The sequence below is a fragment of the Balaenoptera musculus genome, chromosome 7, assembly GCF_009873245.2.
Source record: "Balaenoptera musculus isolate JJ_BM4_2016_0621 chromosome 7, mBalMus1.pri.v3, whole genome shotgun sequence".
NCBI lineage: Eukaryota > Metazoa > Chordata > Mammalia > Artiodactyla > Balaenopteridae > Balaenoptera > Balaenoptera musculus.
Genome location: NC_045791.1, coordinates 85,919,872 through 85,946,264, shown reverse-complemented (window position 1 = coordinate 85,946,264; position 26,393 = coordinate 85,919,872). Strand labels below are relative to the sequence as shown.

General features: G+C 36.9%; 1 protein-coding gene across 3 annotated transcripts in view; it reads right to left on the bottom strand.

Moving 5' to 3' along the window:
• The window catches only part of MAP2 (microtubule associated protein 2), a 277,004-nt gene that overhangs the window by 233,302 nt on the left and 17,309 nt on the right, over nt 1-26,393 (bottom strand). For 2 of the 3 annotated variants that reach the window (XM_036857803.1, XM_036857804.1), the window contains one exon: nt 20,606-20,691. The exons of the other annotated variant lie outside the window; for it this stretch is intronic. The gene's annotated coding sequence lies outside the window, so the exon portion shown is untranslated. The remainder of the gene's footprint in view (nt 1-20,605; nt 20,692-26,393) is intronic. 3 annotated transcript variants of the gene reach the window in all.

Below are 26,393 nucleotides of genomic sequence, written 5' to 3'. Positions count from 1 at the left end.
AGCAGCTCAATTGACTTTGAAACCCTTTTAACTGCAAAATTTGACTTATCCCTCTTCACTGTAGCAGCGAGAATGAAATATCTCATTTACATGAGCTTCTGTTAGGACTTTTTAAAGCCAGAAAATGCTAGAGACCAGGTTTATGTGTTTTCAAGGTTATCATTAAAATGTTTCCTTATTTGGCATTTTTAAAAGTAACAGCCCCTTATTCTCAAAGAATGGTAAACACTTTCGAGGTAATAACATATATCCAATGAAGGAAAGTGGACTTCCTTGTAGAATACGTTTCTTTTCCCTCTTTATTCTGTTATTAAATGGGGGGGGGCAGGAGCATGATACAAATTATTGAAGTATTCGGATACAATGCTCCTACTGCTTTAAAAAACTTTTAGTAAGTAATCTTTTTTTTTTTTAAAAGATTGATTGATTGATTGATTGTTATGTTGGGTCTTTGTTTCTGTGCTAGGGCTTTCTCTAGTTGTGGCAAGCGGGGGCCACTCTTCATCGCGGTGCGCAGGCCTCTCACTATCGCGGCCTCTCCTGTTGTGGAGCACAGGCTACAGACGCGCAGGCTCAGTAGTTGTGGCTCACGGGCCTAGTTGCTCCGCGGCATGTGGGATCTTCCCAGACCAGGGCTCGAACCCGTGTCCCCTGCACCAGCAGGCAGACTCTCAACCACTGCGCCACCAGGGAAGCCCCCTAGTAAGTAATCTTAAGATACTAACCTCCTTTACTAAATTTACCTACAATTTTAGAACAATTGATCAACAACTAATTACTATCTCTCCCTTCCATAGAAGCTCCTACCTTTATTAATTCTCTGTAACTATTATTTAATTATTATTAATTAATCCTCTGTAACTATTGATATTAATATGTATATAATGTATGAATATGTTAAATATATGCCAGACCATGCTAGGTACCGGGGAGATCATGGTGACCATAAAAAGACTCAGTTTCCACCCTCAAAAGGCTTATAATCTCATAAGGGACACAGGTATTAATAAAATAATCAAATAATCAATATTTAAAATAGTTCTAAAGTAATTAAGAACTGAAAGAGGTGTTCTGAGGAAAAAGAACATGAAATGGTTCGGGTAAGGATTCCCTGAATATGTAGGATGAATCAGAGTTAACCAGAAAGAGGGAAAGTGGGTGAAAGCATGAACTAGAAGAAACTGCATAGAGCCAAAGAAAGGAGAAAGGAGGCAAATTTGAGTAAATTGTGGCAAAGTGGAGACTGGTGTGAGACTAAGGAAGCAGACAAGAGTCAGACCATCTGGAACCTTGTAACCCAGGGGAAGATCTGTATTTATACCAGAAGACAAATGGGAGGCCACTAAAGACCTTTATTCAGGGACATGGAAACTGATAGATTTGTGTTTTTACAAAATTAGTCTACTCCAATATGGTGGACACGTAGGAGGGCAGGTAGAGTGGATGCAGGGAAATTGGTTAGTAAGAGGTTATTAAAGCAAGACTTTGTGTTCCTTAGATAGAATAAAGGGAGAAAGATCTCATGCAAGTGGTTTTGACCCTCAGGAAGGTGTTCAATTTTGGAATCCATATGTCTTAGCCTGGGGAGAAGATGGACCAGAGAGGTAGTGTGGCCACACTCAGTCCCCCTAGCTAACCTTGGAGTTGAAAGCATAATGTGAATCAGAGCCAAGATGGAGACAGGACAGTCAAGGGTGCTGATGGAGTTGAGGTTGAAAAACTGTTGGTGAGAAAGATGAGGTCTCTTACTGATTAGGTTTTGCTATTGCCCACTGTGGTTCAGTGACATTATCTTTTTCAAACACAAGAAGGCGAAAGGGAATTATTGAAGAAAAAAAATGTTTAATGAATTTTTTTCTAAATAGGGCAGAAGAGAAGTCTGCAAGAGGAAAGAAAAAAAGTATGTGTAATTACAGTATAGCACAAGCTCAAGCTGCTAAAGAAGACACATTAATAATATGCCCAGCTGGATAAATATACATAAGCACTTTGCCATATGTAAAATCTATTTTTTTTTTTTTTTTGCTTTTAAAATAGATCCAAGGGGCATTGCTCATCTATATGAATGTTTCCAATGATCATCTCCTCCTGCAGAGCATTTGCCTCACCCAAAGCATTGTTTGGATTTTCACTTCTTTCAATTACAAGTGTTTAAATTCAAACATGCTATACTAATTTTTAACACTGAAGATTTGCTGTATTAAAAAAATATGGGATGACTAAGTTCTGAAAGCAAACATATGTGTTTGATGCAGCAAACCATAATAAAACTGGTAGGTGGGCTCTTGAGAATGTAGACCCACAGTAGAACGGAAACTCATAGTTCTTGAGCACTTATTATTATAAGCCAGGCACTCTCACATTTACTATTTCATTTAATAGTCACCACTTGCCAGTGTGAAAAGAATTCAATTTTCCATTTTGCAGATGAAGAAATAGAAATGCACTGAGTTAGCTAGTAAGTGGCAATGCTGGAATTCAAATCTTCCTGTGTGCAGCTGAAAGCCAAATTATTTTTATAATACTAGTCTGTAGGCATGAGCTACACTTGCTTAGGCAATTCTTAGTCTGAGCAGGAACCAAGGCACTGAAGTTTGTGTGTGTGTGTGTGTGTGTGTGCGTGTGTTTGTGTAAGAGACGGAGATAGAAAAATAAAGAAAGAGATGGAGAGACGAACAGGTTGATTGAGTGTGAAGGGAGGAAGCAGCATATCACTGCTTTTTCTCTTCCTAAGAAAATGGAGAAGAAAAGAAAGTAGGGCTCATTAGTCACCACCATAAACAGTATACTGTGCATACACTTACCTGAGTATGATCAAAAAAAGAGGTTTTAAAAAATGAAATATAAAAATTTGTGCCACATTAAAAACATTTGAGAGAACTAGGATATTTAGCCTAAGGAAGAGGACTCAGAGAAGGGGTATGGTATTTACCTTCTCATCCTGGAACAATCATCCTATGGAGGAATATGAGACATATCGTGGGTAGTTTAAGAGAAGAGCTTGCACAAATGAATGAAAACTGAAAGAACACGAGCTATGGCATGACTCTAAGAAGCTCTTTCTAGCAATGAGGAAAATGTGGTAAGCTGACTTAAGAGATAATGAGTTCCCTAACACTGGAGGAATTCAAATAAGGACTGAATGAACTCAGATCATAAATTTGTTTAAAAAGGATTCATGCATAAGTAATTGAACAAGATGATATCCAAGATCTTTTCTAATGCTCTGATTCTTATTAATCAAATTCCATGATCTGGTTCAGTCTGGGGCTCACAGTGTGGTCCTGATAGTAATATTCCCAGAAGTTATCCTGGAACCTTCAGAAGCAACATATCCTGGAAGTTCAGCACAACAGAGAAATGCTCCCACATGGCAGCCCCGGGTACTGGAGTAGTCAGAATGGCTCCAAGTCCCATCCACATCGCTTGACTGCCCTGTGCCTCTGCTTCCTGTTTCCTCACCTAATAAGTAAGGGTAATGTGTACTCAGATTAAAGACATCTACATGGGATAATTGGATACAATCCATAAAACACTTGGGCAAGGATACCGTATCATTATCTGTATAGTTTGCGCAAAGACACAGGAACCATAAAACCTGTGAGGTTGAGAGTTGAGGGGATAAACTCCCAATCAGTTGAATCCAAGTCTTTGTGTGCTTAAAAAACACTGTACTGAAAAAAATCCTCTTTTTAGTTTTCTTAAACATTCAATTACCTTGCTTGGAGAGGTATGACACAATGAATAACCAGATAAGGCTGGCCCAAATCTTAGAGCAATTCTATTGAGAATGGACTATTCTCAAGGTAGAAGTTCACTCTTTCAAGAACCAAGTACCGAACCCCATTATGTGCAAATACAAGCATGACAAAACAGACAGGGTTGGGAGGAGGTGATGAGTTCTGGTTGGGATATATTAAGTTTGAAGTACCAGTGGAACATTCAGGGGAAAATGTGAACCGCCGGCTGGAAATGTTAGGGATAGGGATAGGGATCGGAATGGGGGGGGATGAGGGGGATGGGGGGGATGGGGGATGGGGGATGGGGGGAGAGGGAGCTAATACTAGAGATTCCATTTCATTGGTGGCAAAGGCAGGCACTAATAGCTGAGAGAATCTAATTTTCTTCTCAAATTTTACTCTACCAGTACTTTAGACAAAATCTGTGATAGTATTCTTTGGACTAAAAACTGTTTCTTCAGAAGTGTTACAGGATTTTTATAGGCACCAGCCTGTTCAAAGTTTGATGATATTTAAATTTATACATTAAATGATAGCTTTAAGTAATTTGGCAAGGAAATGTTCTCCACAGCCTAGAATAACTGCCAGCATTTCTGATTCTTTTGACTCTTTGTCCAGTTGTCTTAACTGGGTCTAGACATTAGAAGACCTAGGCCTTCATCAGTGAAGAGGCTTGGTTTCACCATCACACTGCTCTTGGAAAATAAAGCATAGCTCATTGATGTACCTACTTAAAAAAAAAAATCACACCTCTGGATACCATTAGAACAGAAAAGGCAAAACTCTCAAGAACTGACATGTGCCTTAAACCTCAGGGCATTTTCCAACTAAACTGTCGTTTAGAATGATGAAGAAGCCATAAATTAGTGTTCACAACACTCTATAAGGAAATGAAATATAAGTTAAATGCCAAGTAGTTACATCCTAGAGTGGAAAAAGTATTATTGTTCTTGCAATAACTTAGATTATTAGAATGGAAAGAATTTTAAAAGCCAAGTTTACTTTTCAACATGTGCTTACTTTATAGCCATGCAATTAACCTACCTTGAAGAAAGTAGACTGGAAATTCATTTTCTGATTTTCATACAATGCCATATTTTGTGTGCCCCTCTCCTACAGTGATAGAGACTATAAAAGTTGTTACATGAATGCATTTTGCCTTTAAAATGGGAAGAAAATATTTACAGCGAATGATATATTAGTCACCGCAGTGAGATTACTCAGCCACATTTTTTATTCTATTTTGAATGTGCCTTGACAATTAAGTTTATTTTTCTTTCACTTCTATTTTTTTAAAGAAAAAACGTATTTCTGGAATTACATAACTCGTATTTATTTTCTAAAGAAAAAAAAAAATCTCTAAGTCAATTAACCTTTCTAGACCTTAGTCCTAACTATAAAATCTAATTATATAAGGAAAGGGACTGGATTAAATCTTCTCTAAGCCCCCTTCCAACTCTATGATTACATTAATCCATGACCTTTGGAAATAACTAAAGTGCCCAATAGCAAGAGAATGGTTACAGCCCACTCTTATGATAAAATGCATGTAGCATTTTATGACATGACATGAACAGGGTGGGGTACAGAACAGTGTACAGTTATTCACACACAACTATAATCATCTGTGGGTGTTAGTGTACAAACACACACACATAGACACAGCCACATACACTAATTTTAAAAAGAACACTTTTTAAAGAAAATGTTACAAAACTATTTCAGTTGTTAGGGGAATAATACAGGCAATTTTAATTTATGTCTTTGTATTTTTAAAATTTTATTAGTTGTCCGTAACAACTTTATGTTATGATATTAGCAGATAAAGTTGTTTTTAAAAATCCATGTTATTTTAACTTTTAATATAAGCTGATTTTTTAATCTGGGCATTTTTATTATTAAAATATTAGTGATAAATATGGTATAAGTAACTGAATATAGGACAGTCAATTGAATGCTGGATTAGAAAAAATCAATCACTACTGAAATCAACCAATAGTGTAAAATTCAATGTCTATAGAGTTATATCTCTGTTTACCAGTTCATTCTTTTAGGAAAACAGAAATAAGGTCTCCTCCTTCAAGCTTTCTCAAACTCTCCCCAAACAACAAATATTGCCTGATAATATTACAAAAAAAGTCTGTCCACAATCATTTTTCTTCCTTAAACAGCATAGTTTAAATAAATCTAAGTCATTTCATTGAAATTACTGTAAGTAATCACATGTAGGGATTTTTAACACATTAATTCAAGGGTAGGGAATAGATGGCTATGAACATCTAATGAAATCTATATTATTTTCATTCGAAGTACCTACGCCATTTACTCCTCAGAAATCAGATTAAAATTAAAGCCACGTCAACAAGAAAGCTAGTCCTATCTTGGTACTGAGATGCAATGATTAATGTATTTTAGTAGGCCATTTCAATCACTCATGAAATTTGGAACGGGAATGGCAAAGAGTACATTCTCAAATTCCAGACTTGATATTGCAGACAGATCTGTTCATGATAAAGAATAATATAGTCCATCTGCCCTGGTCATTCATTGAACATTCCCAAACACTGTGATTTGAGCACCTGTAGCATTCATCGTGCTGAGAACTGGACGTTCCAGAATGAGGGAGACGTTTTTCTGCCTGAAACCTTGTAAACCACCCAAATCTAGGGACCAAGAGATAGTTCAGAAGTGATCCCTATATCGACAATTTTATTTACTTCAGTAAATCTACACTCTCTAATTTGACTTACGCAAATAACAGTGTTTTACAAATTTTCGAACCTTCAGTAAAGAGGTACCTACAGAGATAAGGATGGAAAAGGGACTAGACAACTATCATAGATTATTTCAATTATTTGTTTTAGTAACAGTTTAAAAAAATGGTGTTGCAGTAGGTGACCTGTGGGGTAACTGGAGGCTAAATCTATTCCTGATTTTTCGTACAGTTTCTTTGATATAACCCCGGTTTTCTCTCTGATCCTGTGCAATTGAGTTTGTCTTTCTAGATTCCAGTTTCCTGATATGTGAAATATGGGCATTGGTCTTTTGGTACATACATTTTTATGATTTTCTTACTTTAAATGTGTCACTATTGTACCTCATTGATATATATTATGTATGTTATAATGATGATTACTAATTAACTAGCATGTATTTTAATTTTTAAAAATCCAAAAGAAAAGAATAAGTTAAAAGCTGTTTTCTCCTCAGAGACAAATCAAAAAAAGAAGAAAAACATTCTCAGGTATCCACTGGCTGGGGAAGTCAGACCTTACCTAGAAGGGGACCCTAAAGCGCTAAAGGGATGCATTGCTAAAAGGACGCGTTTTGTGAGACAATAAAAGTTAAGAAATGGTAGGAAGTTGGGTTTTATTAGTTTCTATAAAGTAAAACAAATTAGACATAGCATGACTTATCAGAACAAAATTTAAAAGGCCATACTACTAAGTGAAGAATAAGTTTGAGGTGATGCGAACCAAGTTATAGAAAGACTATATAATGATTCAGTATAAAAACAGTTTTCTTCACCCTTTCTTCCCTCTCTCCCTGCCTTTCCTCTTTTCATCATCTATCAAATAACCATTATGAGATAGATACTGAGAACACAGAACATAGAAGTTGTCTTCAAGTTGCTCATGAGCGTGTGTGTGGGTTTGTCTGTGCTCGTGCATGTGTGTCATTGTGCTGGGGGTTGACAGAGGAGCAGGCAAGTAAACAGATAATTACAAGTTCCTCCTCATTTAAAGGCGTTGGACTCCTGAAAGCCACCATGGTAAGCTGATCTACAACTGAAGATTTTAAAACTAAGTTGAGAGAAACAGTGCCAGAAAAAATTTAAGTAATCTCTTTAAAATATATTTATGTTTACTAAAACCAAGAACTTTCTGAGCTGACTAATATGGTAGCCACTAGCCATATGGAACCTTCAAAGGATGCAATTGAGGAACTAAATTTTAAGTTTCCTTTAATTTTAATTAATTCAAATTTAAGTAGCCTCTTGAGGTTAATTTTGGAAGCACAGACTTTTGAACAAAAGCTTTACTTCTACTTTGAATTATTATGAATGATTTTCTAGTAATAATTACATTTATTTAATTATTAGGTTTTATGGAGTATTATAATAAGTTTTTTGTTTTTACTTTCTAGTAGAACTAGTTTATATCTTTAAATTTTTCATTTTTTAATGACCCATTTAAACAATCCTACTTACCACAACCAATGAAATTTGTTTAAAATTATTTAAAAGATGAAAAAAGAGAGTAAGGAAGGAAGAAATCATTCCTTCCCAGTTTACCCAGATCATAGCTACTAAGAAAATTTTTTTCTCCTTGAGATCTAAGGCACCTGAGTCAATTTATTGCACTGCAATGATTTTCTGGGGCAAACCAATGTCTCCATTATGAAACCAGAATTCATACCCAAAAGAACCAGTTTGTTCTTTATCAAACCACCTATGTTGTTTTCCCATGGATAGGTATAACATTACATAGACTGTCACTGAGAACAAAATTAGTCATATATTAGTAATCTCCATACATTACGATGGCAAATTTCTCTCATCTATTCTATGTATCTCTCCCTTCATTAAAGATATAATTCCAAAATTTATTGAGGAAACTATGCACATCCAAGTGCACACACACACACACCAATGAAATACCACTTGTACTCACAAGTAAAAATATGTCACTTCATAAACACTGAGATATAATTTCTAACAAGGAGAATTTGATGCTGAGTTGAGAAAATCTGGTCTACTTATTTGTATCTCCAAGTATTTGTTTTTATAAGGGAAGTTGGAATCATGGAATATGAATTAATGTAGCAATAGATCTTGCTTGTTCATTGAGGCTATAATTAGTGAGCAAGGCAGACAATAAGGGGCTGAGACCTGGATAGACTTTTCATGGAGATGGGAAGATTTCAAGTACTAATAGAGGCTCCTTTGAATAGTCAGACATAACAGGCTCAAGACCTGTGGCACATACAGCACAATCCTGTAGGCACAAGGACTAGGGCCTGGAAGTCCTCAATTGCTACCACTCAAAAATGCACGGTGGCCTGGCAGGTTGTGAATAGCAGAGAGGTTTGCCAATGAATCTCAGCTATGTGCCTGTCCTGCAGGGCAGAAAAGGACCCCAGGGGCAAGAGAGTCCAGGGAGTATCAGCAGAGTGCTAGAGTAGAAATCAGGACACTTGAACCATAATAGAAAGCCACATATGAAAGCCAGACAAGATCATGATTTGTCTGGAGGACAAGATGATGTAATCCTGAGGCATAGAGTGATGACTTAAAGATTACCTGTATCTTTCAATTTAGACCAGGTTGGTCTTGAATATTAGGGAAAGGGTAGATACTAGGGGAGTATTTAGTGGTCCCAGTTACAGAGAGGAAGAAAGTTGCAGAGGAAAATAATGATAACAATAGTTAACACTGAATGAGCAGCTAGCGTGTGCCAGACATTGTTCTTCGGCTTTCCATGTCTTATCTCACTTACTCATTACTTAACCTCAGAAAAACTTTCTGATTTTTATCATCCCTGTTTCACAGATGAAGAAACAGAGGTATAAGAGATTAAGTAATTTACCCAAGATTACAGCTAATAAAGAGTGGAGCCACAATCTCAACACAAGCAATCTGACTTCATAACTCATGCTTTTAATCACTACATCCTACAGATCGGACATGAAAGGGCCCAAATACTGGAAGAGAAATAAAAGTCTTATGGAGGTAAAATTAATTTCATAATAGCAATAGATTGATTTAAATTTGCTTGTCATTCAAACTTGTTCAATAATTATTCATCAGGTAATGTTACCCTTAATTATTCTAAGGGTTTTACACATGCGAAATCATCTAATCTTCCCACAGCCCTATGTGATAGGTGTAATTATTACCCCTGCTTGACACATGAGGAAACTAAGATATAGAAAGGTTCAGTAACTAAACCAAAGACACTCCAGATGCTATGCTCTTGGCCAGTGCCCTCTACTCCTTCTCAGGAAGGTAGAGGGTGGATTGTATTTATCATATACCTTTATAAGACTTCCAACGTGCAAAAGGTAGTCTGTGTGATTTGGGGCCTAAAGTTTCCAGGTTTGGGACTATAGAGCTCTACTTATATGAATTATTATTGTGATTGGTAGTAAACAAGACTGACTTGGGGGGAAATCTGTGATTCAGAATATCTTTCAGCTTTTCCAAACTCCCACTTGCTTTATTATTCCAATTCAGACACCCATCCCCTGAGCCAATCCCAACCATTTCTCAATGGGCAGTCTGACCCCTTAGTGTGAGTGAGTTCTAGTTACTGAATGATTTTGTATGGACCATATTTTGGTTGGTATTAATCTCTATATCTGTCTCCCTGTTTCCTTTGCTTCCAATATTACTTCTACCCTTTTTAAAAAAAGTTTGAATCAACAGAGGGTATAGTTGGAATATATCCTATCATCTAACAGAGGTATAACTCTAAAGTCTTTGAATTGTGTCAGGGAAGTAATTTCCCTCCAGATCTTCTGTGTTGCTTTCTCTGGATAATGTAGATTCTTCCATGACTCCAAACAGTGAGATGAAGAGTTTGCTAACAAGTGGACTCTCACTGGGGAACCTCCTGTTCTGGGAGTCAAGCTAAGCCCTTTATAATGATTCTACTTTATTAAATGGGATTCCTGGCATCTTAACAAAAGGGACTTCTGTCAGAGAGAAAAAATTTACCTGTTTATTATTATCTTGATTCTTAAGACACACTAATAACCATTAGTGGTTACACAGTGTGCATTTTTTAAGTTAATAAAAAGACAAGTTTGCCAGTCATAGCAAAATCAAGGAAAAAACATGCCCTGAAGATGTCTTCCTTTGCAGGTGCAAGTCATTTGAATGGTTGAGATGGATAGTGGCATATTGTGGCCCATGGTTCTTAACTCACTTTGGACCATCCTAACTCAAGAAGGAAGGGCAAAGGTGGTGAGGACTTTGGACCATCCTAACTCAAGAAGGAAGGGCAAAGGTGGTGAGTAAACTCAGGTCCCTACACCTTTAGGACACATCCTGGCCTAACCTCTCCCCCACCTCCATCCCTCACCCCCAGAACACTTCTCAAGTATCCTGCAGTTTTAAAAGAACCTTCATATGTTGCATTGAATTTGGTCTTCTCAAGGATCCTATGAAGTTTACAGAGTGGATATTCCCATCCTATTTAATGGATGAGAAATTGATGCTTGGAGAGAAGAAGTTAAATGTTCAAGTCACAGGAAAACTGGAGTTGAAACCTTCCTATTTTGGCCATGAATTCAGCACTCTTTCCATTACACTAAGTAGCCCACTCATTCAAAAAAATTTAAACTGAAAGAACTTCTGTAGGCCACATTAGTTTGTTGTGTTTTGACATTCTTGCTTCCAAAAGTGGGTGATGACATAGGGTTCTCTTGTGCATGTATGCAGTAATTTCCTGCTGGCTGGCTCACTGCTCTCTAGTTGAGATAATTCAGTCAACAGGTACCTCTCCAAAATGGGTAATTTAATATTTTACAAGACCCAGCGAAGTGCAGAACAGATATGCCAATACCCACGTAAAAGCTATTCTGGGCAGCTGCCATAAACAAACCATTCATGCTCTTCAAGATTCATTCTCTTTAAGACTCAAGGTCCTCATCTGTAAAGCCAAGAAAATAATAACTACCGCTTCAAAAGAGGTTGTAATGATTAAATGAAATAATGTACGTAAAGTACACTTTTACACAATGAAGCACTAAATAAATTGTGATTAAGACTGTCACTTATTGGTGGAGATAGGGTTCTTATTAAAATGATCCATCTGCTTTCTTTGATCCGTGTGCATTTGCGTGTGTGTGTGTCTGTGTGTGTGTGCGTGCATGCACGTATGTATGTGTTGGGACAGGGGAAACTACTAATTTTCTTCTCCTAAAATTCCTGCAATGTGACCATTTTTCTATTCCAAAGATTAATTTCCTTTAGTAAAATAAAGTCCTTCCCAGCCCTGCCATTCTTTAATTCAATGAGAGGGAACCAATTCTCCCAGCCTGAGACTGTAATTCCTAGGCTACATTGGAAGGTTTTATAAACCATTTCAACTCACTCTGTCAAAATGGGAAGATTCACCATTTAGCATCTCAAACGTGCCTCACGACATGAAAGAGGCCATTCAAAGAGTACTCAGAGGCATGAGAGGGACAAGATGTCCAGGAACTTAAGTGACAGTTGCTTCTTTTTATTGCTGCTTTAGATTAAAGATGCTGAGGTTTGATAATAAAACTAGGGTAAACTAACCTAACAAAATCACTATGAGAATGAAGTGAAATGTAGATCTAGTGCTTAGTAGTATGCCTGGTACTTACAACATCTAAGTAACTTCACAGTAATGCTTATAGTAGTGGTGGTGGTGGTAGTAGTAGTGGTAGTAATAGTAGCAGCAGCAGCAGTAGAGCGGTAGTACTCACAAGGACGATGTCAGTCAAGTTCAGAGCCAGGTGAATGATTAACAGGTAAGAATCAGAATCCAGTTATTCTCCACGAATCACCATGACCATTCTTCAGGCCTAGGATTTCTAAGCAGATTTTCTAAACATTACTGGAAGTTTTCTTTAAAATATTTATATGGCAGGGTCATCCAGCTCTAAATATATTAGAAATCTGAAGCAGCAATTTTTACTAATGCACTACGTATTACAGGAGTATTTAACACTAATAATTTTTGCACTCTGTCAGGAAATCTTTCTAAAGATGCATCTATATTTCAAGCATTTGGGGATCATTACAAGGAATGGTAAATATGGAATATAGGTAAACAAAATTTGCTCTTCACCTTGGTTATCATGAGTACAGACCTGCATTCACGTAACTGCAAACAGAGCTTGAGCAATTTCAGAGATAAGACAACTTGTCAATCCATTATATTTTAACGTACCTTTAAAATATGATAGTTGAGAAAGACTAAATACCAGACATAATGTAGAATAATTTCATAAAAGGAAAAACATTACCTATGTAACCTAACCTAAATATTTCTTTGAAACACAAAAAACTAGAAATCCATTAACACAATTATATCAAGAAATCAAGGATGAGCAAATGGACATCCTGAACTCAAACCCACATGAAAGAGAACAGACATGATTTGATTTTAGAGAAGAAAGTTAATTCTAGTTAAGATTATGAAATAGAATTATAACCTTACTACTAACTACCAGTGTGATCTTGGACAAAGTACTTAACATCTCCTTCTCCTCAACTTCATCATTTGTATAATAAGGTTAATAATAGTACCTACGTAACAAGGTTCTTGTAAGGACTAAATGATTACACACACACTGGAAAAAGTGCAAGGCACATGCTTAAACCTTATACAGTATGTAAACATTAGCTATTATCACATATTTACATATCACATGCTACTAGATATTATTATATATTGCATATTTTAAAACAGATGGCTTTATTTGAAATTTAAACAAATTTTAAGATATTTAGCACTCAGTGAATATACTGATGATTTTCTAACACATTAGTTTTATTTTTTATAACTTTATTTATTTTTGGCTGTGTTGGGTCTTCGTTGCTGCACACGGGCTTTCTCTAGTTGCGGCGAGCAGGGGCTACTCTTCGTTGCAGTGCGCAGGCTTCTCATTGCGCTGGCTTCTCTTTGCTGCAGAGCATGGGCTCTAGGTGCACGGGCTTCAGTAGTTGTGGCTCACGGGCTCTAGAGCGTAGGCTCAATAGTTGTGGCGCACGGGTTTAATCACTCCTCAGCATGTGGAATCTTCCCAGACCAGGGCTCGAACCCATGTCCCCTGCATTGGCAGGCAGATTCTTAACCACTGTGCCACCAGGGAAGTCCTAACACATTAGTTTTAGATGAACAAAATTCTGCCTCACACCACGAAGAACATAGAATTCCTTTTTTCTGATTTTAGGATTGAGCTTTTTCACTCACTGCTGGGCTGAGCTAACGGCATTAAAATTTGCTATTTAAAAAAAAATTTCCGGTATAAGGGTGACTCTATCTAGTCCCATCTGTGTATGCTACTAATGCCCACAACAAGACAATTACTCATGTGAGAAACACTGCTTTTCATGACATGACACTCCATCTGAGTAAATACAGTACCAGGGAGCCCTTGGTTGGAAAAATAATTTATTTATATACAATAATTCTAAATAAGAATTTTGGTTACTACGAGAATGTACAGAATCTTTCTCTGGAAGACTTTCAGTGTAAGATGAACACAAAAATGTTTGGGATGATTTAGGTTTTACTCTTTTGGAAAACAAATATAATCAGTAACAGTCATAGGTATTTATATGTAATCCTAACCTTCTTCTAGCCCATCTTAAATTATATTGCATTGTTGTTTATTAAAACTGTACATTTCAATTTTAAAATATTTTTATATTAAATGATCCCTCTGATGTTTTATTTCTTAGGGGGAAAAAACCTTGCTTTTTGACATATGAAATCTGACTAATTTAGGACTGAATGTGCCAAGAAAAGTGCCAAATTATTATTATCATTGCCAGTTTGTCATTAATTTCTTAAACAAAAGCATAAACACAAGATGGATAATGGCTAATTATGCATCATTAAAGCCGAGAAATATCCAGGGGTTTGGATAGTTTACAAAAGAAACAATAAAATCTCTGTAATTATATTGTCATTCTGAGATGTAATAACAGAGTATACAACACAAAATCCGTAAGGCACACTTCCACTCTGCCTAAAATGTGTCTTTATGTAAGCTCAGAATTCATTTTTTGGCTATTCTATCTTCAAAATATAGATGAGTAGGAGAAAACAGGAACAAAGAAAACAACTGTAGGACTGGAACATGAGAATTATGAGGGAGAAAATAAAGGTTAAGGCTAAATATTCTCAATTTCTTTTATAGTTAAGAGGAAAAAGATGGATAGATGTAAATTATTATTTATATACACGAAAGATCAACAGTGTTTGTAGAGAGGATGGTGACCAACTAAGTGCATCCCCTTTGATTATTAAACAAAATAATGCTATAACGTTGCAGCAAAGGTGTTTATGTAAGATATTAAAAACATACCTTTCTGCATCCCTCCATGTTTCAACTTACATTGACAACTGTCAGCTGGTACAGAGGTGTGTCTACAGCCTAGGAACTGAAGGGATGGCGGTACATCATGACAGATGGGGCTGTGTGCTGCTGGTACCAAACGTACTGCTATGGAGGATGCAAAAATTTGGGTCAATCCTTTAATATGCTTTTATTCTAATCCAACTGACAGTTTCCTTCTGAAGATGTACTTCGTCAGAAATGTCATTATCAAAGATAGAAAGAAAATAGGATGCCTAGGGATACGCCCCAGGGTACCATAAAAGGATACTAAAATACCACTTTTTTTTTTCCTTATGTGTGTGAGAGAATACAAAATGTATAAGGAGGTCCTTAAATTAAAGAAACTGATCTGTGCTCAAAAAGGGAGAGGAGAGTTCCAGATAGAATGCCTTTCTAGGGAGAACAACCTGCCAGGGGACTAGATGAAAGTGAGTTTTATCTCCTTGAAGAAGCTGGGGAAACCAAATAGCTCCTAGAAATAGGTCTTTAGCATTTGCATATAGGTCAACCCTCCCCCTACTCTGTCAGCTTCTAGAGATCACAGGTACATCCCTAGAGGAGAAAAATACCTAGACTGTCACTTCATACCCTTCCTACTCTTACCCTCAAAGACACTATCAGGTTTACTCTGAAGGCTAGGCTTCAGAAAAGACCTATTTTGATTTCAAGATTTTCTTTTGGGTCCTTAATAATGTCCACATCAACTTAGTGCTGCCTAAAATTTCATTAACAGTCAATACAGTCTTTCTATATAAAATTAGAAAGAGAAAGTTGTAAAGGTAAATGCAAGGCTGCGGTACGCTTCTTTAAAATTCATCAATTCCAAAATACTGTGTAGTCAAGTAACATGGGTAACTTCTAATATCAGGCTCTTTTGAGAGTAGAGAGAGGATCAGATTGCAAGAGAAAAGCTGGAAGTGAAAGATAAAGTCCTTACTGAGCCCCTCAAAAGGAGTTTAGAATTGCAAAAGATTCTGAGGAAAAAAAGGATGCTTTGGACAGAGCTATACTTAGCTTCCTGCAGCTGTGCCTACATATACCCGAAAGCAAATTATCTGCAGATCTGTATTAAATGCTCCAACCTTGTTCAGCATGTGTATCTGTCATAGTCCAATTAGAAAAGTAGGGTGTTGATGAGGGGATTCCTTACAGAGGTGTGGATAAAGTTAAGGAAACCAACAAGGGATGTTGCCTGACCAGGAACTAGAAAAGTAGTAAGCAAGGGGAAAGAACAGTGTAACCAGACTCCACAAAAGCTATAGCCAGGGATAGGGGCCTGCCCTATCTACCAGAGAGACACAGGTATCCTTAGCAGCAAGAGGGAAGTGGGGGAAGGTGGATAAATACCTGATTATCCACTCTTGCTTCCTATTAGCTGAACCCACAAGAAGACAGAGAGAACAGGAACCTGGATGAGGCAGATCCTGAGGGTTATACTCAACACACCCACCCCCCCCCAACCAGGTAGACAGAGTCACTAGAGGTGAGGAGTAAATGATGAATCTTTTTTTTTAAAATTTATTTATTTATTTATTTATTTTTTTGGGGGGGGGTTATTTATTTATTTATTTATTTATTTATTTATGGCTGTGTTGGGTCTTCGTTTCTGTGCAAGGGCTTTCTCTAGTTGCGGCAAGTGGGGGCCACTCTTCATCGCGGTGCGCGGACCTCTCACTATCGCGGCCTCTCTTGTTGTGGAGCACAGGCTCCAGACGCGCAGGCTCAGTAATTGTGGCTCACGGGCTTAGTTGCTCCGCGGCACGTGGGATCTTCCCAGACCAGGGCTCGAACCCGTGTCCCCTGCATTGGCAGGCAGATTCTCAACCACTGCGCCACCAGGGAAGCCCTAAATTTATTTTTATGTATTTATTTTTGGCTGCGTTGGGTCTTCGTTGTCGCACGCGGGCTTCCTCTAGTTGCAGAGAGCAGTCTACTCTTCGTTGTGGTGCGCGGGCTTCTCATTGCCATGGCTTCTCCTTGTTGCGTAGCATGGGCTCTAGGTGTGCAGGTTTCAGTAGTTGTGGCACGTGGGCTTCAGTAGTTGTGGCTCACGGGCTCTAGAGCGCAGGCTCAGCAGTTGTGGCGCACGGGCTTAGTTGCTCTGCGGCATGTGGGATCTTCCCGGACCAGGGCTTGAACCCGTGTCCCCTGCATTGGCAGGCGGATTCTTAACCACTGCACCACCAGGGAAGCCCCAGTGATGAATCTTTTATAAATTCCTTTCCCCCTTAACATGGCCCAACTTCATTTTAACAAACCCTCAGTACCAAAAGCTATAATATGGCGGTATCAGTGAATAAATAACTCAGTTGTTCAGATTCAAATTATGTGGATTTGGATTATATCTCTCAGGTTACCAGTCCAAGGGATACTGTCTTACTCAGCAGAGGAAATAAAAGGTAAAACTGAAACATGCTAATAGCTTTGAAAAAAAGAAAACTCTTTCAAAAAAGAACTTAGAAATTCTAATAATTATAGCTGACTACTATATAGTAGCCCATAGTTTGCAAGACAATTCAAATATTTTTTCACACCATCTACTATACTGCCTATTTTAATAAGCTACATCAAGATGATTCCTATTAGATTCTGATTTTTAAAATTATTACAATGAATCAAAAAAAATCATAGAGAAATTGGGTTTTCCAATTAGCTATAGACCTTAATTACTGTTTTTGAACATTATTTACAGGTGCTTTCAGATGATATGTAGGTACTGATGTGTAAGATATGACCTTCATGTTCTTTACAGATATTCTGAGGAGTACGTATATAAACATACTTGAGCAAAGGCAAATAATAAAAAGGTTTAGATAGTCAAGTATTAAGTGATATAGTAAAAATATGTGGCGCAGTAAAAATATGTGGGCTGTACTGCAGTGTAGGAAGTAAATGTTAGAAATTCCATTTATAAATTTTTTCTTAAGAGTGAAAAACGAAATGAAATGTTACTGATATTTAATATGTAAGTTAATATTGACCCCTTCACTTGGTCTACATGTCAAATGCCACATATTACCAAGACTACGTTACCTATCTAGCAGAAAACTGCATGGTCCCTAATAAAGGGAGTGAGAGCAGTTTCCACTTGTTCAGGGCTCTTGGCTTATAAAATGTGTAACAGTTTACATGTGCCCAGGTCAGTGGATATGAGGTTTCTATTTAAACACTCTGATGCAAAATGAATAAGTGAATTTAAAATGTCTCTATTCAGAAACAGAAAATGGAAGATAATACTGGAATCAAAGTACATGAAAAAACCAACAAAAACAGAATGCCTCTAGCCTTTAATCTAAAATCTCTTCAGATAAAGACAATGAAAGCCTATACACATCTGACAAGAAGTCAGACAAAGAAATCAGAAATCATCAAGTTGGTTATTTACAATATAGATTTATATCCAAATTCATTAATAAGAAACTCATATTTTCCTTTGAGATGTTAATAAAGCCATTGTGATTTTCAAGAAAAAAGTCATTCTTTCACACTTAATTCACTTTTTAATTTTTTTATATTTATAATTATATAACAGTTCAATCTATAGAACTTTTTAAAATATAGTAAAATTAATATGCATTAGGTAGTATGTTCACTGCTGTTTTAGTAATAGGGTATGCTATCAAAATAGTTTGAGGTCACTGGTATAGACTATGAAGGTGGGAAGGCTTGATGGAGGAGGTGGGACTTGAGATGAAAACATAGGGTTTGGTTATAGAGAGGAGAGGGAAAAGCTTCTCTGAACATCTGGTTTTCTTAATCTGTCCTTCTCAAAAGCATTTCTGTAGTTCTGGGATAAGGAGCACGACGGCTTGTTGCTTGCTAAACGTTTGCATCTGTTGGGGCTGAAACAGCTTTCTGACCCTATTGTTCCTTCCTTCATTTAAGAAAATGTATTCTCTGCATCTATTATGATCCAGCCAATGCGCTAGGTGATATACTGGTAAATAAGACTCAAGGGATTTATAGTCTAAGAGTTAGATCTTCAGTTGCCTCTTCAGGCCAAGGTGCTGAACTTGGGTAGTTCCATTTCTAACCCCTAGAAATTCAGGCATTAAATCAAAGTGGACTGAATGGAAGTAGGTTCAAGACATATCAGAGTTAGTTGTGGGGCTCTAATAATGACATTATGAAGGCGGTCTTTAGGTACGGTGTCTTCATAGCTCTCTAGTCCAAAAACCACAGGCATAAGCACCAGTGGTATGCAGTGGCTACCACATTTTCCAGAAAGACCAGAGTAATGGGCTGAATGATGATCCCTCAAAAGATAAGTCCACACCATAATCACCAGAACCTGTGAATGTTACCTTATTTGGAAAAAGAATCTTTGAAGATGTAATTAAGTTAAAGATTGAGATGAAGAGATCATCCTATATTATCAGGATGGACCCTAAATCCAATGGCAAGTGTCCTTATAAGAGACAGACAGGGGAGATTTTAGAGACAGAAGAGAAGGCCACGTGATAACGGAGGCAGAGTGATGCACCCACAAGCTACAGCTGAAGGAGGCAAGGAACGGAATCTCCCCTAGAACCTCTACATCTTAATTTCAGAATTCTGGCCTCCAGAACAGTGAGTGAATAAATTTCTATCGTTTTAAGGCACCAAATTAGTGGTAATTTGTTACAGCAGCCACAAGAAATTAATACAACCAGTGAAGACTCTGGAGTCCAAGTATGCGGTCCAGGGATGTTGTTCTAGTCATCCTTGGCATTATTAAGAATTCTAGTTTGGCAGGCATGCAAGAGAATGGCTTGCATCTCTCTGAGCTAGGGCATGGAATATCTGAGTGATCAGGACATAACTGGCACTCTGTTTCTCATTTGGAAGCACTGATAGTACAGGTCTCTCAAATTTAGAGGGTCAGAAACAACCTGACATTGGCTTAAATAATCATCTGCTACATGACCCTTGGGAGTTCGCAAAATCACTACAGAGAGTATCAAAACATACATGGCTGCCCTTTCCAACACCAAGTGTGTCCCGTGAGACTTTCTAGACTAAACGATATTGCTTCTTTCACTAGCCACTTGGATTTTTAGCAAAACTTTCTCCATATGAATGAGGAAGTTTTACTAAAGTGCAAGGGAGATTTCTGTAGCTTGGAATTATGTATCATGTTATATTTTAGCCCCAGCCAAGTGGAAAAGGTCCTCAAGGAGCCACAACAGCTAGTTTAAGGAGACATGGCTACCAAAACCTCAGTGGTTCAAGGTGTATTGGTGGGGTAGGATTTGGTAGTTCCATGAAGGTGGTCTCCTGCGTATGATCAAACGTGAAGGCTTGTGAGCCACTAAAAAGCCACATTTTTACCAAATAGAAAGTTCATGATCAATTGAGTGGAATATCACTTAGAGCTGAACACAAAGGGTGTCTTAGTCTAGACACTAGGAAGGCCACAGTCTCAGGTCCATGTAGAACTCAGGTCTGGGAAAAGAAGCCAGGCAGCTACTTTGGTGTTTCACTGCATTCCTCCAGTTCTTCAGCTAGATATTAGCTCCAGAAAGGGTAAGCAAGATGTAGGCGGTAGCAAACTGCAGCTTTGCCAGAAGAAAAGAATCGTTGGCCTTAAAGGACCTATGTAGTCTTAAACTACCTACAGTACCTAGATAGGTAAGATCCAGGAAAATATCTGCTGTCCAACTGACACTGTCAAAGCTTTGAAGTCTTGGAAAATGAATACAGCTTTCTGTCCTTGAACTTGGCAAGGATTAATTAAATTTCCATAGGAGGCCAAAGATTTTAAATTCTGCAGAATTTACTTAAATGGAATAGTAGGATGGTGTGAGGGAACAGGCTCTTTGACTCTCTCTGCTGTTAGTTTCACAAAGGAAACAATTACCAGGATCTGAAAAAAACAAGGTGTATTTATTCACACTTGGGTGGAGAGATAGGACAGCTAGACCCTCCTCTCCCTCCCACTCATTTTAATAACGTAATTTTAGATGTTTTTGTTGTTATTATAAAATTGTTTTCCTTGGCTCATTCATGTCCAGGTAATTCTAGGTTGACTATCAACACAAAAAAATTTCCACCATTGTAAATTTAAAGTGTGTTTCATTTTTATTCATTAAATAGCCAACATTTTCAAAACAATTTAATGTAGCAGCTTTTTTTTTCTTTTTAACCTGAAATTGGTGATGGTGGCAGGGAGGGTAAATATATCCAAGCTATCCTTGGGATTTTTCTTTTTCAATAAAAAGGATAAAATATACACTGTAACATTAAAGCTAAGTAAGTCAAAGGAGGAAAAAAATCCAAGGCAGACCCTTGGATGCAACTACAATCAAACTGTTGACTAAAGGTTGACATGAATCTAAAGAAAACCAGGTATGGTCTGCCAGGACCACATTCAGCAGTCTACTAAAGTTTCCTTTACTTCTGTTTGTTAGTCAATGAATAGAACTGCGAGGAAGTATATGAAAAGTGACACTTTTCTAAAATAATTTCACTTTTTCTAAAAACATGTCAAGCTTATAACCATAGTATGGCATTAAACTGAGCAACTGTAAACAATTACCAACTCCCCAAATCCAAACATTTTCTAGCATTTGGTTGTTTGGCATCTTGCAGATGCATCTTGTGATGGAAAACTAATCTTTTTATGGCATTTTATAACAGGCAGGAAGCAGAGTTACTCAGGTTATGACCATCAAAAAAAAATGTGGCTTTTTGTTCATTTAGTTTACGGTATGTTCCATGGTCTGTAGACAAAAAGAAAAGAACTGCTTTGAAAAAAAAAAAGAACTGCTTTGTTTTCTGGTTGAGTTTAAACCCACATATTATTAAAACATGCTGCTTAATACCTCAATGCAAAATTGCTATTATGAGTAATTTTCTTGGAAGATGTGGGTGTCTGAATGGTTTGCCAATGCTTCTGATTATTATTCCCAAGTTCAGTCCTGTTGGTAGAACATGATTTTCTCCATCATATATTATAGGCCATCATAGTTAAGATGTCACATAAAAATGACATCTTACTCTCTCAGTGCAGACTATGTGCCCAGCAGAATCTTATGTTCTGAGTGATTTTGCTTTTCCATAAGAAACAAGAGTACCAACTCTTCTCTTGCTCCATCCATATTTTTGGCTACATGTTTTAAATGTGTTGCAATTTCTCTGCAGAAAAACCAGTGCCACATAGCTTTAGGGTTTTAAGAAACCACAAACGCTGAAACCACACTCTTGTCAATCTATCCTGAACAACGATTATGATGTAGGTTTTACTTTCATATATATTCACTATCTCCCTTGCCAAATCAGAAATTTACATTGTTCATCCCACAGTCAGTTTGGTTGTTTTTTTTCTTTTTTTAAAGTGTAAACATAAACCCCTCTCTAGAGAGCAAAAAGACAATAATGATATTAGTGTCCTTATTGCCCATTAGATATGCTAGAATAGGACAGTGCTTTATTAGTGATTTTTAAAATTTCTTAAAGAGGGAGCCATTTTTAAGTGGAGCTAACTAGATATTATGTGACTAGGTATCACAATCTGAATATTCTCATAGATCATAAATCCAAATCTGAATGATCCAGAAATATTATGCTTTAATTCCAAAGGCTTTAAAACCATATAATTCTTGGAAATTTACTAATTATAGAATCAGACAAAAGGTTGTATACAAACTAAAATGATGAACCACGTCTTCTTCAGAGTAATGCTGATAATCCATCCATCTTCACAGCTCCTTGATTTATGCTTTTTTAAATGTAACAACCAAATATTTTTGAAAGTGTGGCATTTTATAAAATTTTTTGAATTTTAAAATGCACTGTTTAAAACTTGCTCCCAATTAAAAAATTTTAATGCAGAATCCAAGTGTTTTCCACATTTCTTCCAAGGATATTTGAATAGCAAACTAAGTCTCAATGATGGCTCTGTTTGAAAAATATTCATTATAATTAAATTCCAGGTTAAATAAATAACTTACATACCCCTGTAGAAGTTACTGTGATGGGATCTGAATTATACTATAATTTTCATTTTCCCTCTAACAAACTATTTTAAAGTAATTTTATTAAGCTGCAACCAAAAACTTACTAAAGATCTCGATTCAAATTATCAACCCAGTTCAAGTTCACATTTTAGACAGATAGCTCTGCCTCCTCATACATAACACTGACTGGCTCGATTTAATTGGAATGTACGTTTATACTTGACCTGAGAGTGCCACATAGATGTAATTCAAGTCTTTTAATTACAAGATACTAATTAGTATTCCAAATATGTTCACTATATATTATTTGGCATAAATTATTAATTTTCTTATTCACTGAGACTGAACATTATAATGAATCCTAGAGCAAAGACAAATATTGAATGCAAAAGTCATACAAGTTTCATATTTTATTCCCCAAGAAGACTTAAAGTTTAAAGACTTAAAGGTCCTAGTTCCCTTCACTGATTTGAAACAAATACCCTAAACTTCTGATCAGTTTGCTGGTTTTAATGGTTAATCTTCTTGGTAAATCATTTATTGCCATTAAATTAAGTTAACCTAAGCAAAACAATATAGATTTCAAGCATACTAGCATCCTTGTTGACCTTATGAAATGCTAATATCATTGCCATTTAAGTTCTCCATCACAGCGAACTCTCACAAGAACCCACTGAGAAAGCAATTATCTAAGGTAAAGAAGCCTTTAGTTTACCCACGGTTGGGTGTAAAAATGAAGTAACTGCTCTTTGAGAGTGGATGGAGAAGAGACTGGGAGCATAAGTCAAGAAGCATGAGGAAATTACTTGGTATACTTAAGTATTTGACCAAAGTTAACTCCCAGGATGGAAACTCAATGTAGTAGACAAGCACCTATTTAATCAATCAGTAGCAAAAGGTAAACAGAACCATAAACCAGCATTGTTCAGTTCAACAAATAATTACTGAGTGTGTAGTGTGTGCCAGGCCCTCTGCTAGGTACTGGCTTTACAATAATGAATATGATAGTTCCTTCCCTCAAGCATAAATATCCAGTAGGAGAGAAATACAAAAGCTTACCTGGTTTTGAAAGATGAAAAGCAATTAGTCATAGGGAAAAAATCTATAATGGGAAGGATAGAGCAAGTAATGTGTGGGGAGAACTATAATAGTTTGGTAGTTCTGAGGGAGGCCAAAAAGATAGGCAAGGAGTGGCTGAAAATAAGATGGAAGAGATAGCATGCTTATAGATTTGCATGGCTTTACTGGTCATGTTAAAAAGACACTGAAGGGAGGATTTTAAACAGAAGAGTGATCTGGTTAGACATACAGCTTAGAAAGATCACTTTGGTTCATCTAAAGACTGAATATAATGTGGAAAGATTGGAGGTAGGAAAATCAATAAGCTAATTGGAGAATCAATTCAGTAAGAGTAGAGTGGAAAAGAAGAAAACTTTGAAAGAAATTTATATTTTGGAAATACATTAGGAGTCTAGGATAACTTTTGGTTTCTGACTTGGAATAGGTCCATTACCTAAAACAGGGACTGTAAAAGGAATGTAGGATAGATGTTGAAATAAGTTTCGTTATGAACATGATGAGTTTCAGGTGCCTACAGAACACTGAGTAGAGCCACTTGGCAGGCAGTGGAGTATATGAGTCTGACTCTCAGAAAGAAGCCCAAACTGGAGATACCGATTAGAGAGTTGTCAGAATACAGGTGATTGTAAAGCTTTGAAAACAGAAGAAATCAACCAGTAAGAGTGATGAATCCAAACCAAACCAAACACTGTGTGTATGTGTGTGTGTGTGTGTGTGTGTGTACGTGTGTGTAGGTGATGATGGGGGGAGAGGGGAGATGCCAAAATTTAAGCTGGTAATTAAACATTTATTTGCTAATCAAACGCTTTACTATTTCAAGCATTAACTGACACCTGGTCTTTAGCTGTTTCAACACTAAAGAAATTATTCATTAGCTCATATAAACTTTATGGTCATATGAAAGGCAAAGTCATGGATGAATGTTTCATAAAAATGTGTATAAAACCCCCCAGACCCCAAAATTTTAAAGTTCTATTATTCCTTCACTTCCGTAGTTTGTGTAAAACCCAATTATAAATCAATATATTTATAGTTTTCTTTCCTCATTGATATTTGATTTCTTCATTAGGGAACCATGATGTCTGATTGACACCAAATACTAGGATTAGATCAGTTCAAATAAGCATATACCTATATGAGTTATGTGTAGCCCTTTGGACTTTTTCTGAAGTACTTAAATTTGTATAAAAATACAAATGAAAACTAATTTATTTGTGAAAATCCTTGGATTTGAAAGCTTTCATAGATTTTTGTTCTATGGTGAACATAAAAAATTTTGACCAAGCTCTTGCATAATCTTCCTATTTTGTTCCCATGTGGCACTGCCTATTGTATTCAAAGACCACTGTTTTGATTCATAAAACCACATGAATTGAAATGCAACTCATGCCAGCACTATAGTTCAATTTACAATCCTGCTATGGTACTAATGCAGTGACTTCCTCAGTTCTGTGCACGGTTATCTTGTCATTTGGATTCAGTCCCAGCAGAATACGAAGTTCCGTTCCTCTCTTAATTCAACTGCCCAGAGTATTAGACAATCTGTAGGTTGTGTCCACTTAGTTCCTTGTAAATCACTTCCCTCCTAGCCTTTCAATTCATCTGTGACTTGTGCATAGTAGAAAATCTCCCTGAACCCTTTTCTCACTGTGATTGCATTGGGCATTGTCTGAAAAGAATGGCTCTCATTATTCCCCTTTGATCATTTACATTTTAATTCTAGTTCCCAAACAGCTGGCCTCTGCTTTGAAAAATAGTACAACAAATCCTTTGGGCACACTGCCCTCTTCTTCCCTTCTTTTCCAAAGCACCATGCCTTCCAAAGGACTTACATTAGAAGTGGAAGACATTCTCAGAGAATTTAAGGGATATATGAAGATCATCTAGAGCTAACAAGAAATTTAAAGGATTTATGAGAAATGTTTTCTCCATAAGTCTGATGGATTGTTTTAAGACTTACTACACAAGGAATATACATGGCATCATATATATTAGTGAATAAAACATTTTTGCCTGTCTATTGCAAAATAATTTTTTTCAAAAGCAATCCTTTTCTTTTTAAAATCCACACTTGCTATGAGAAGGGCAAATATCTGCCATGCGTGTAGAGTTGCATCCATCTTTTCCTAAAGCCTTGTCTTAGTCTCATCTTTCCAACAGCTCTGATTATTTGTATCACCCATTTTCGCATATAACCATATTATAACTTGGCTCTTATTTAAGGCTATCACATATATGTTTCCTCCCCTAAGTGCTTTAACAGGTAAATTAGTGATGTGATGTGGTAAGTGTTCATGTATACCCTGTTTAGTTATCCAAAGGATGGGAAAGTGCTGTCTTCCTCAACTCCAGAACAAGCTCCTGGAGAGTACGGATGCAGTCTTGTGTTTTTCTTCCTTCTGCTAACATGGTTCATCACAGTTAGGGGCTCATAACAGATTCTTAATAAACATTTGCTGAATATAAAGTAGATGCTCACAATGGATACCTGTGTTCCTCTGAAAGACACATAATTCCAACCTTCCTTTGT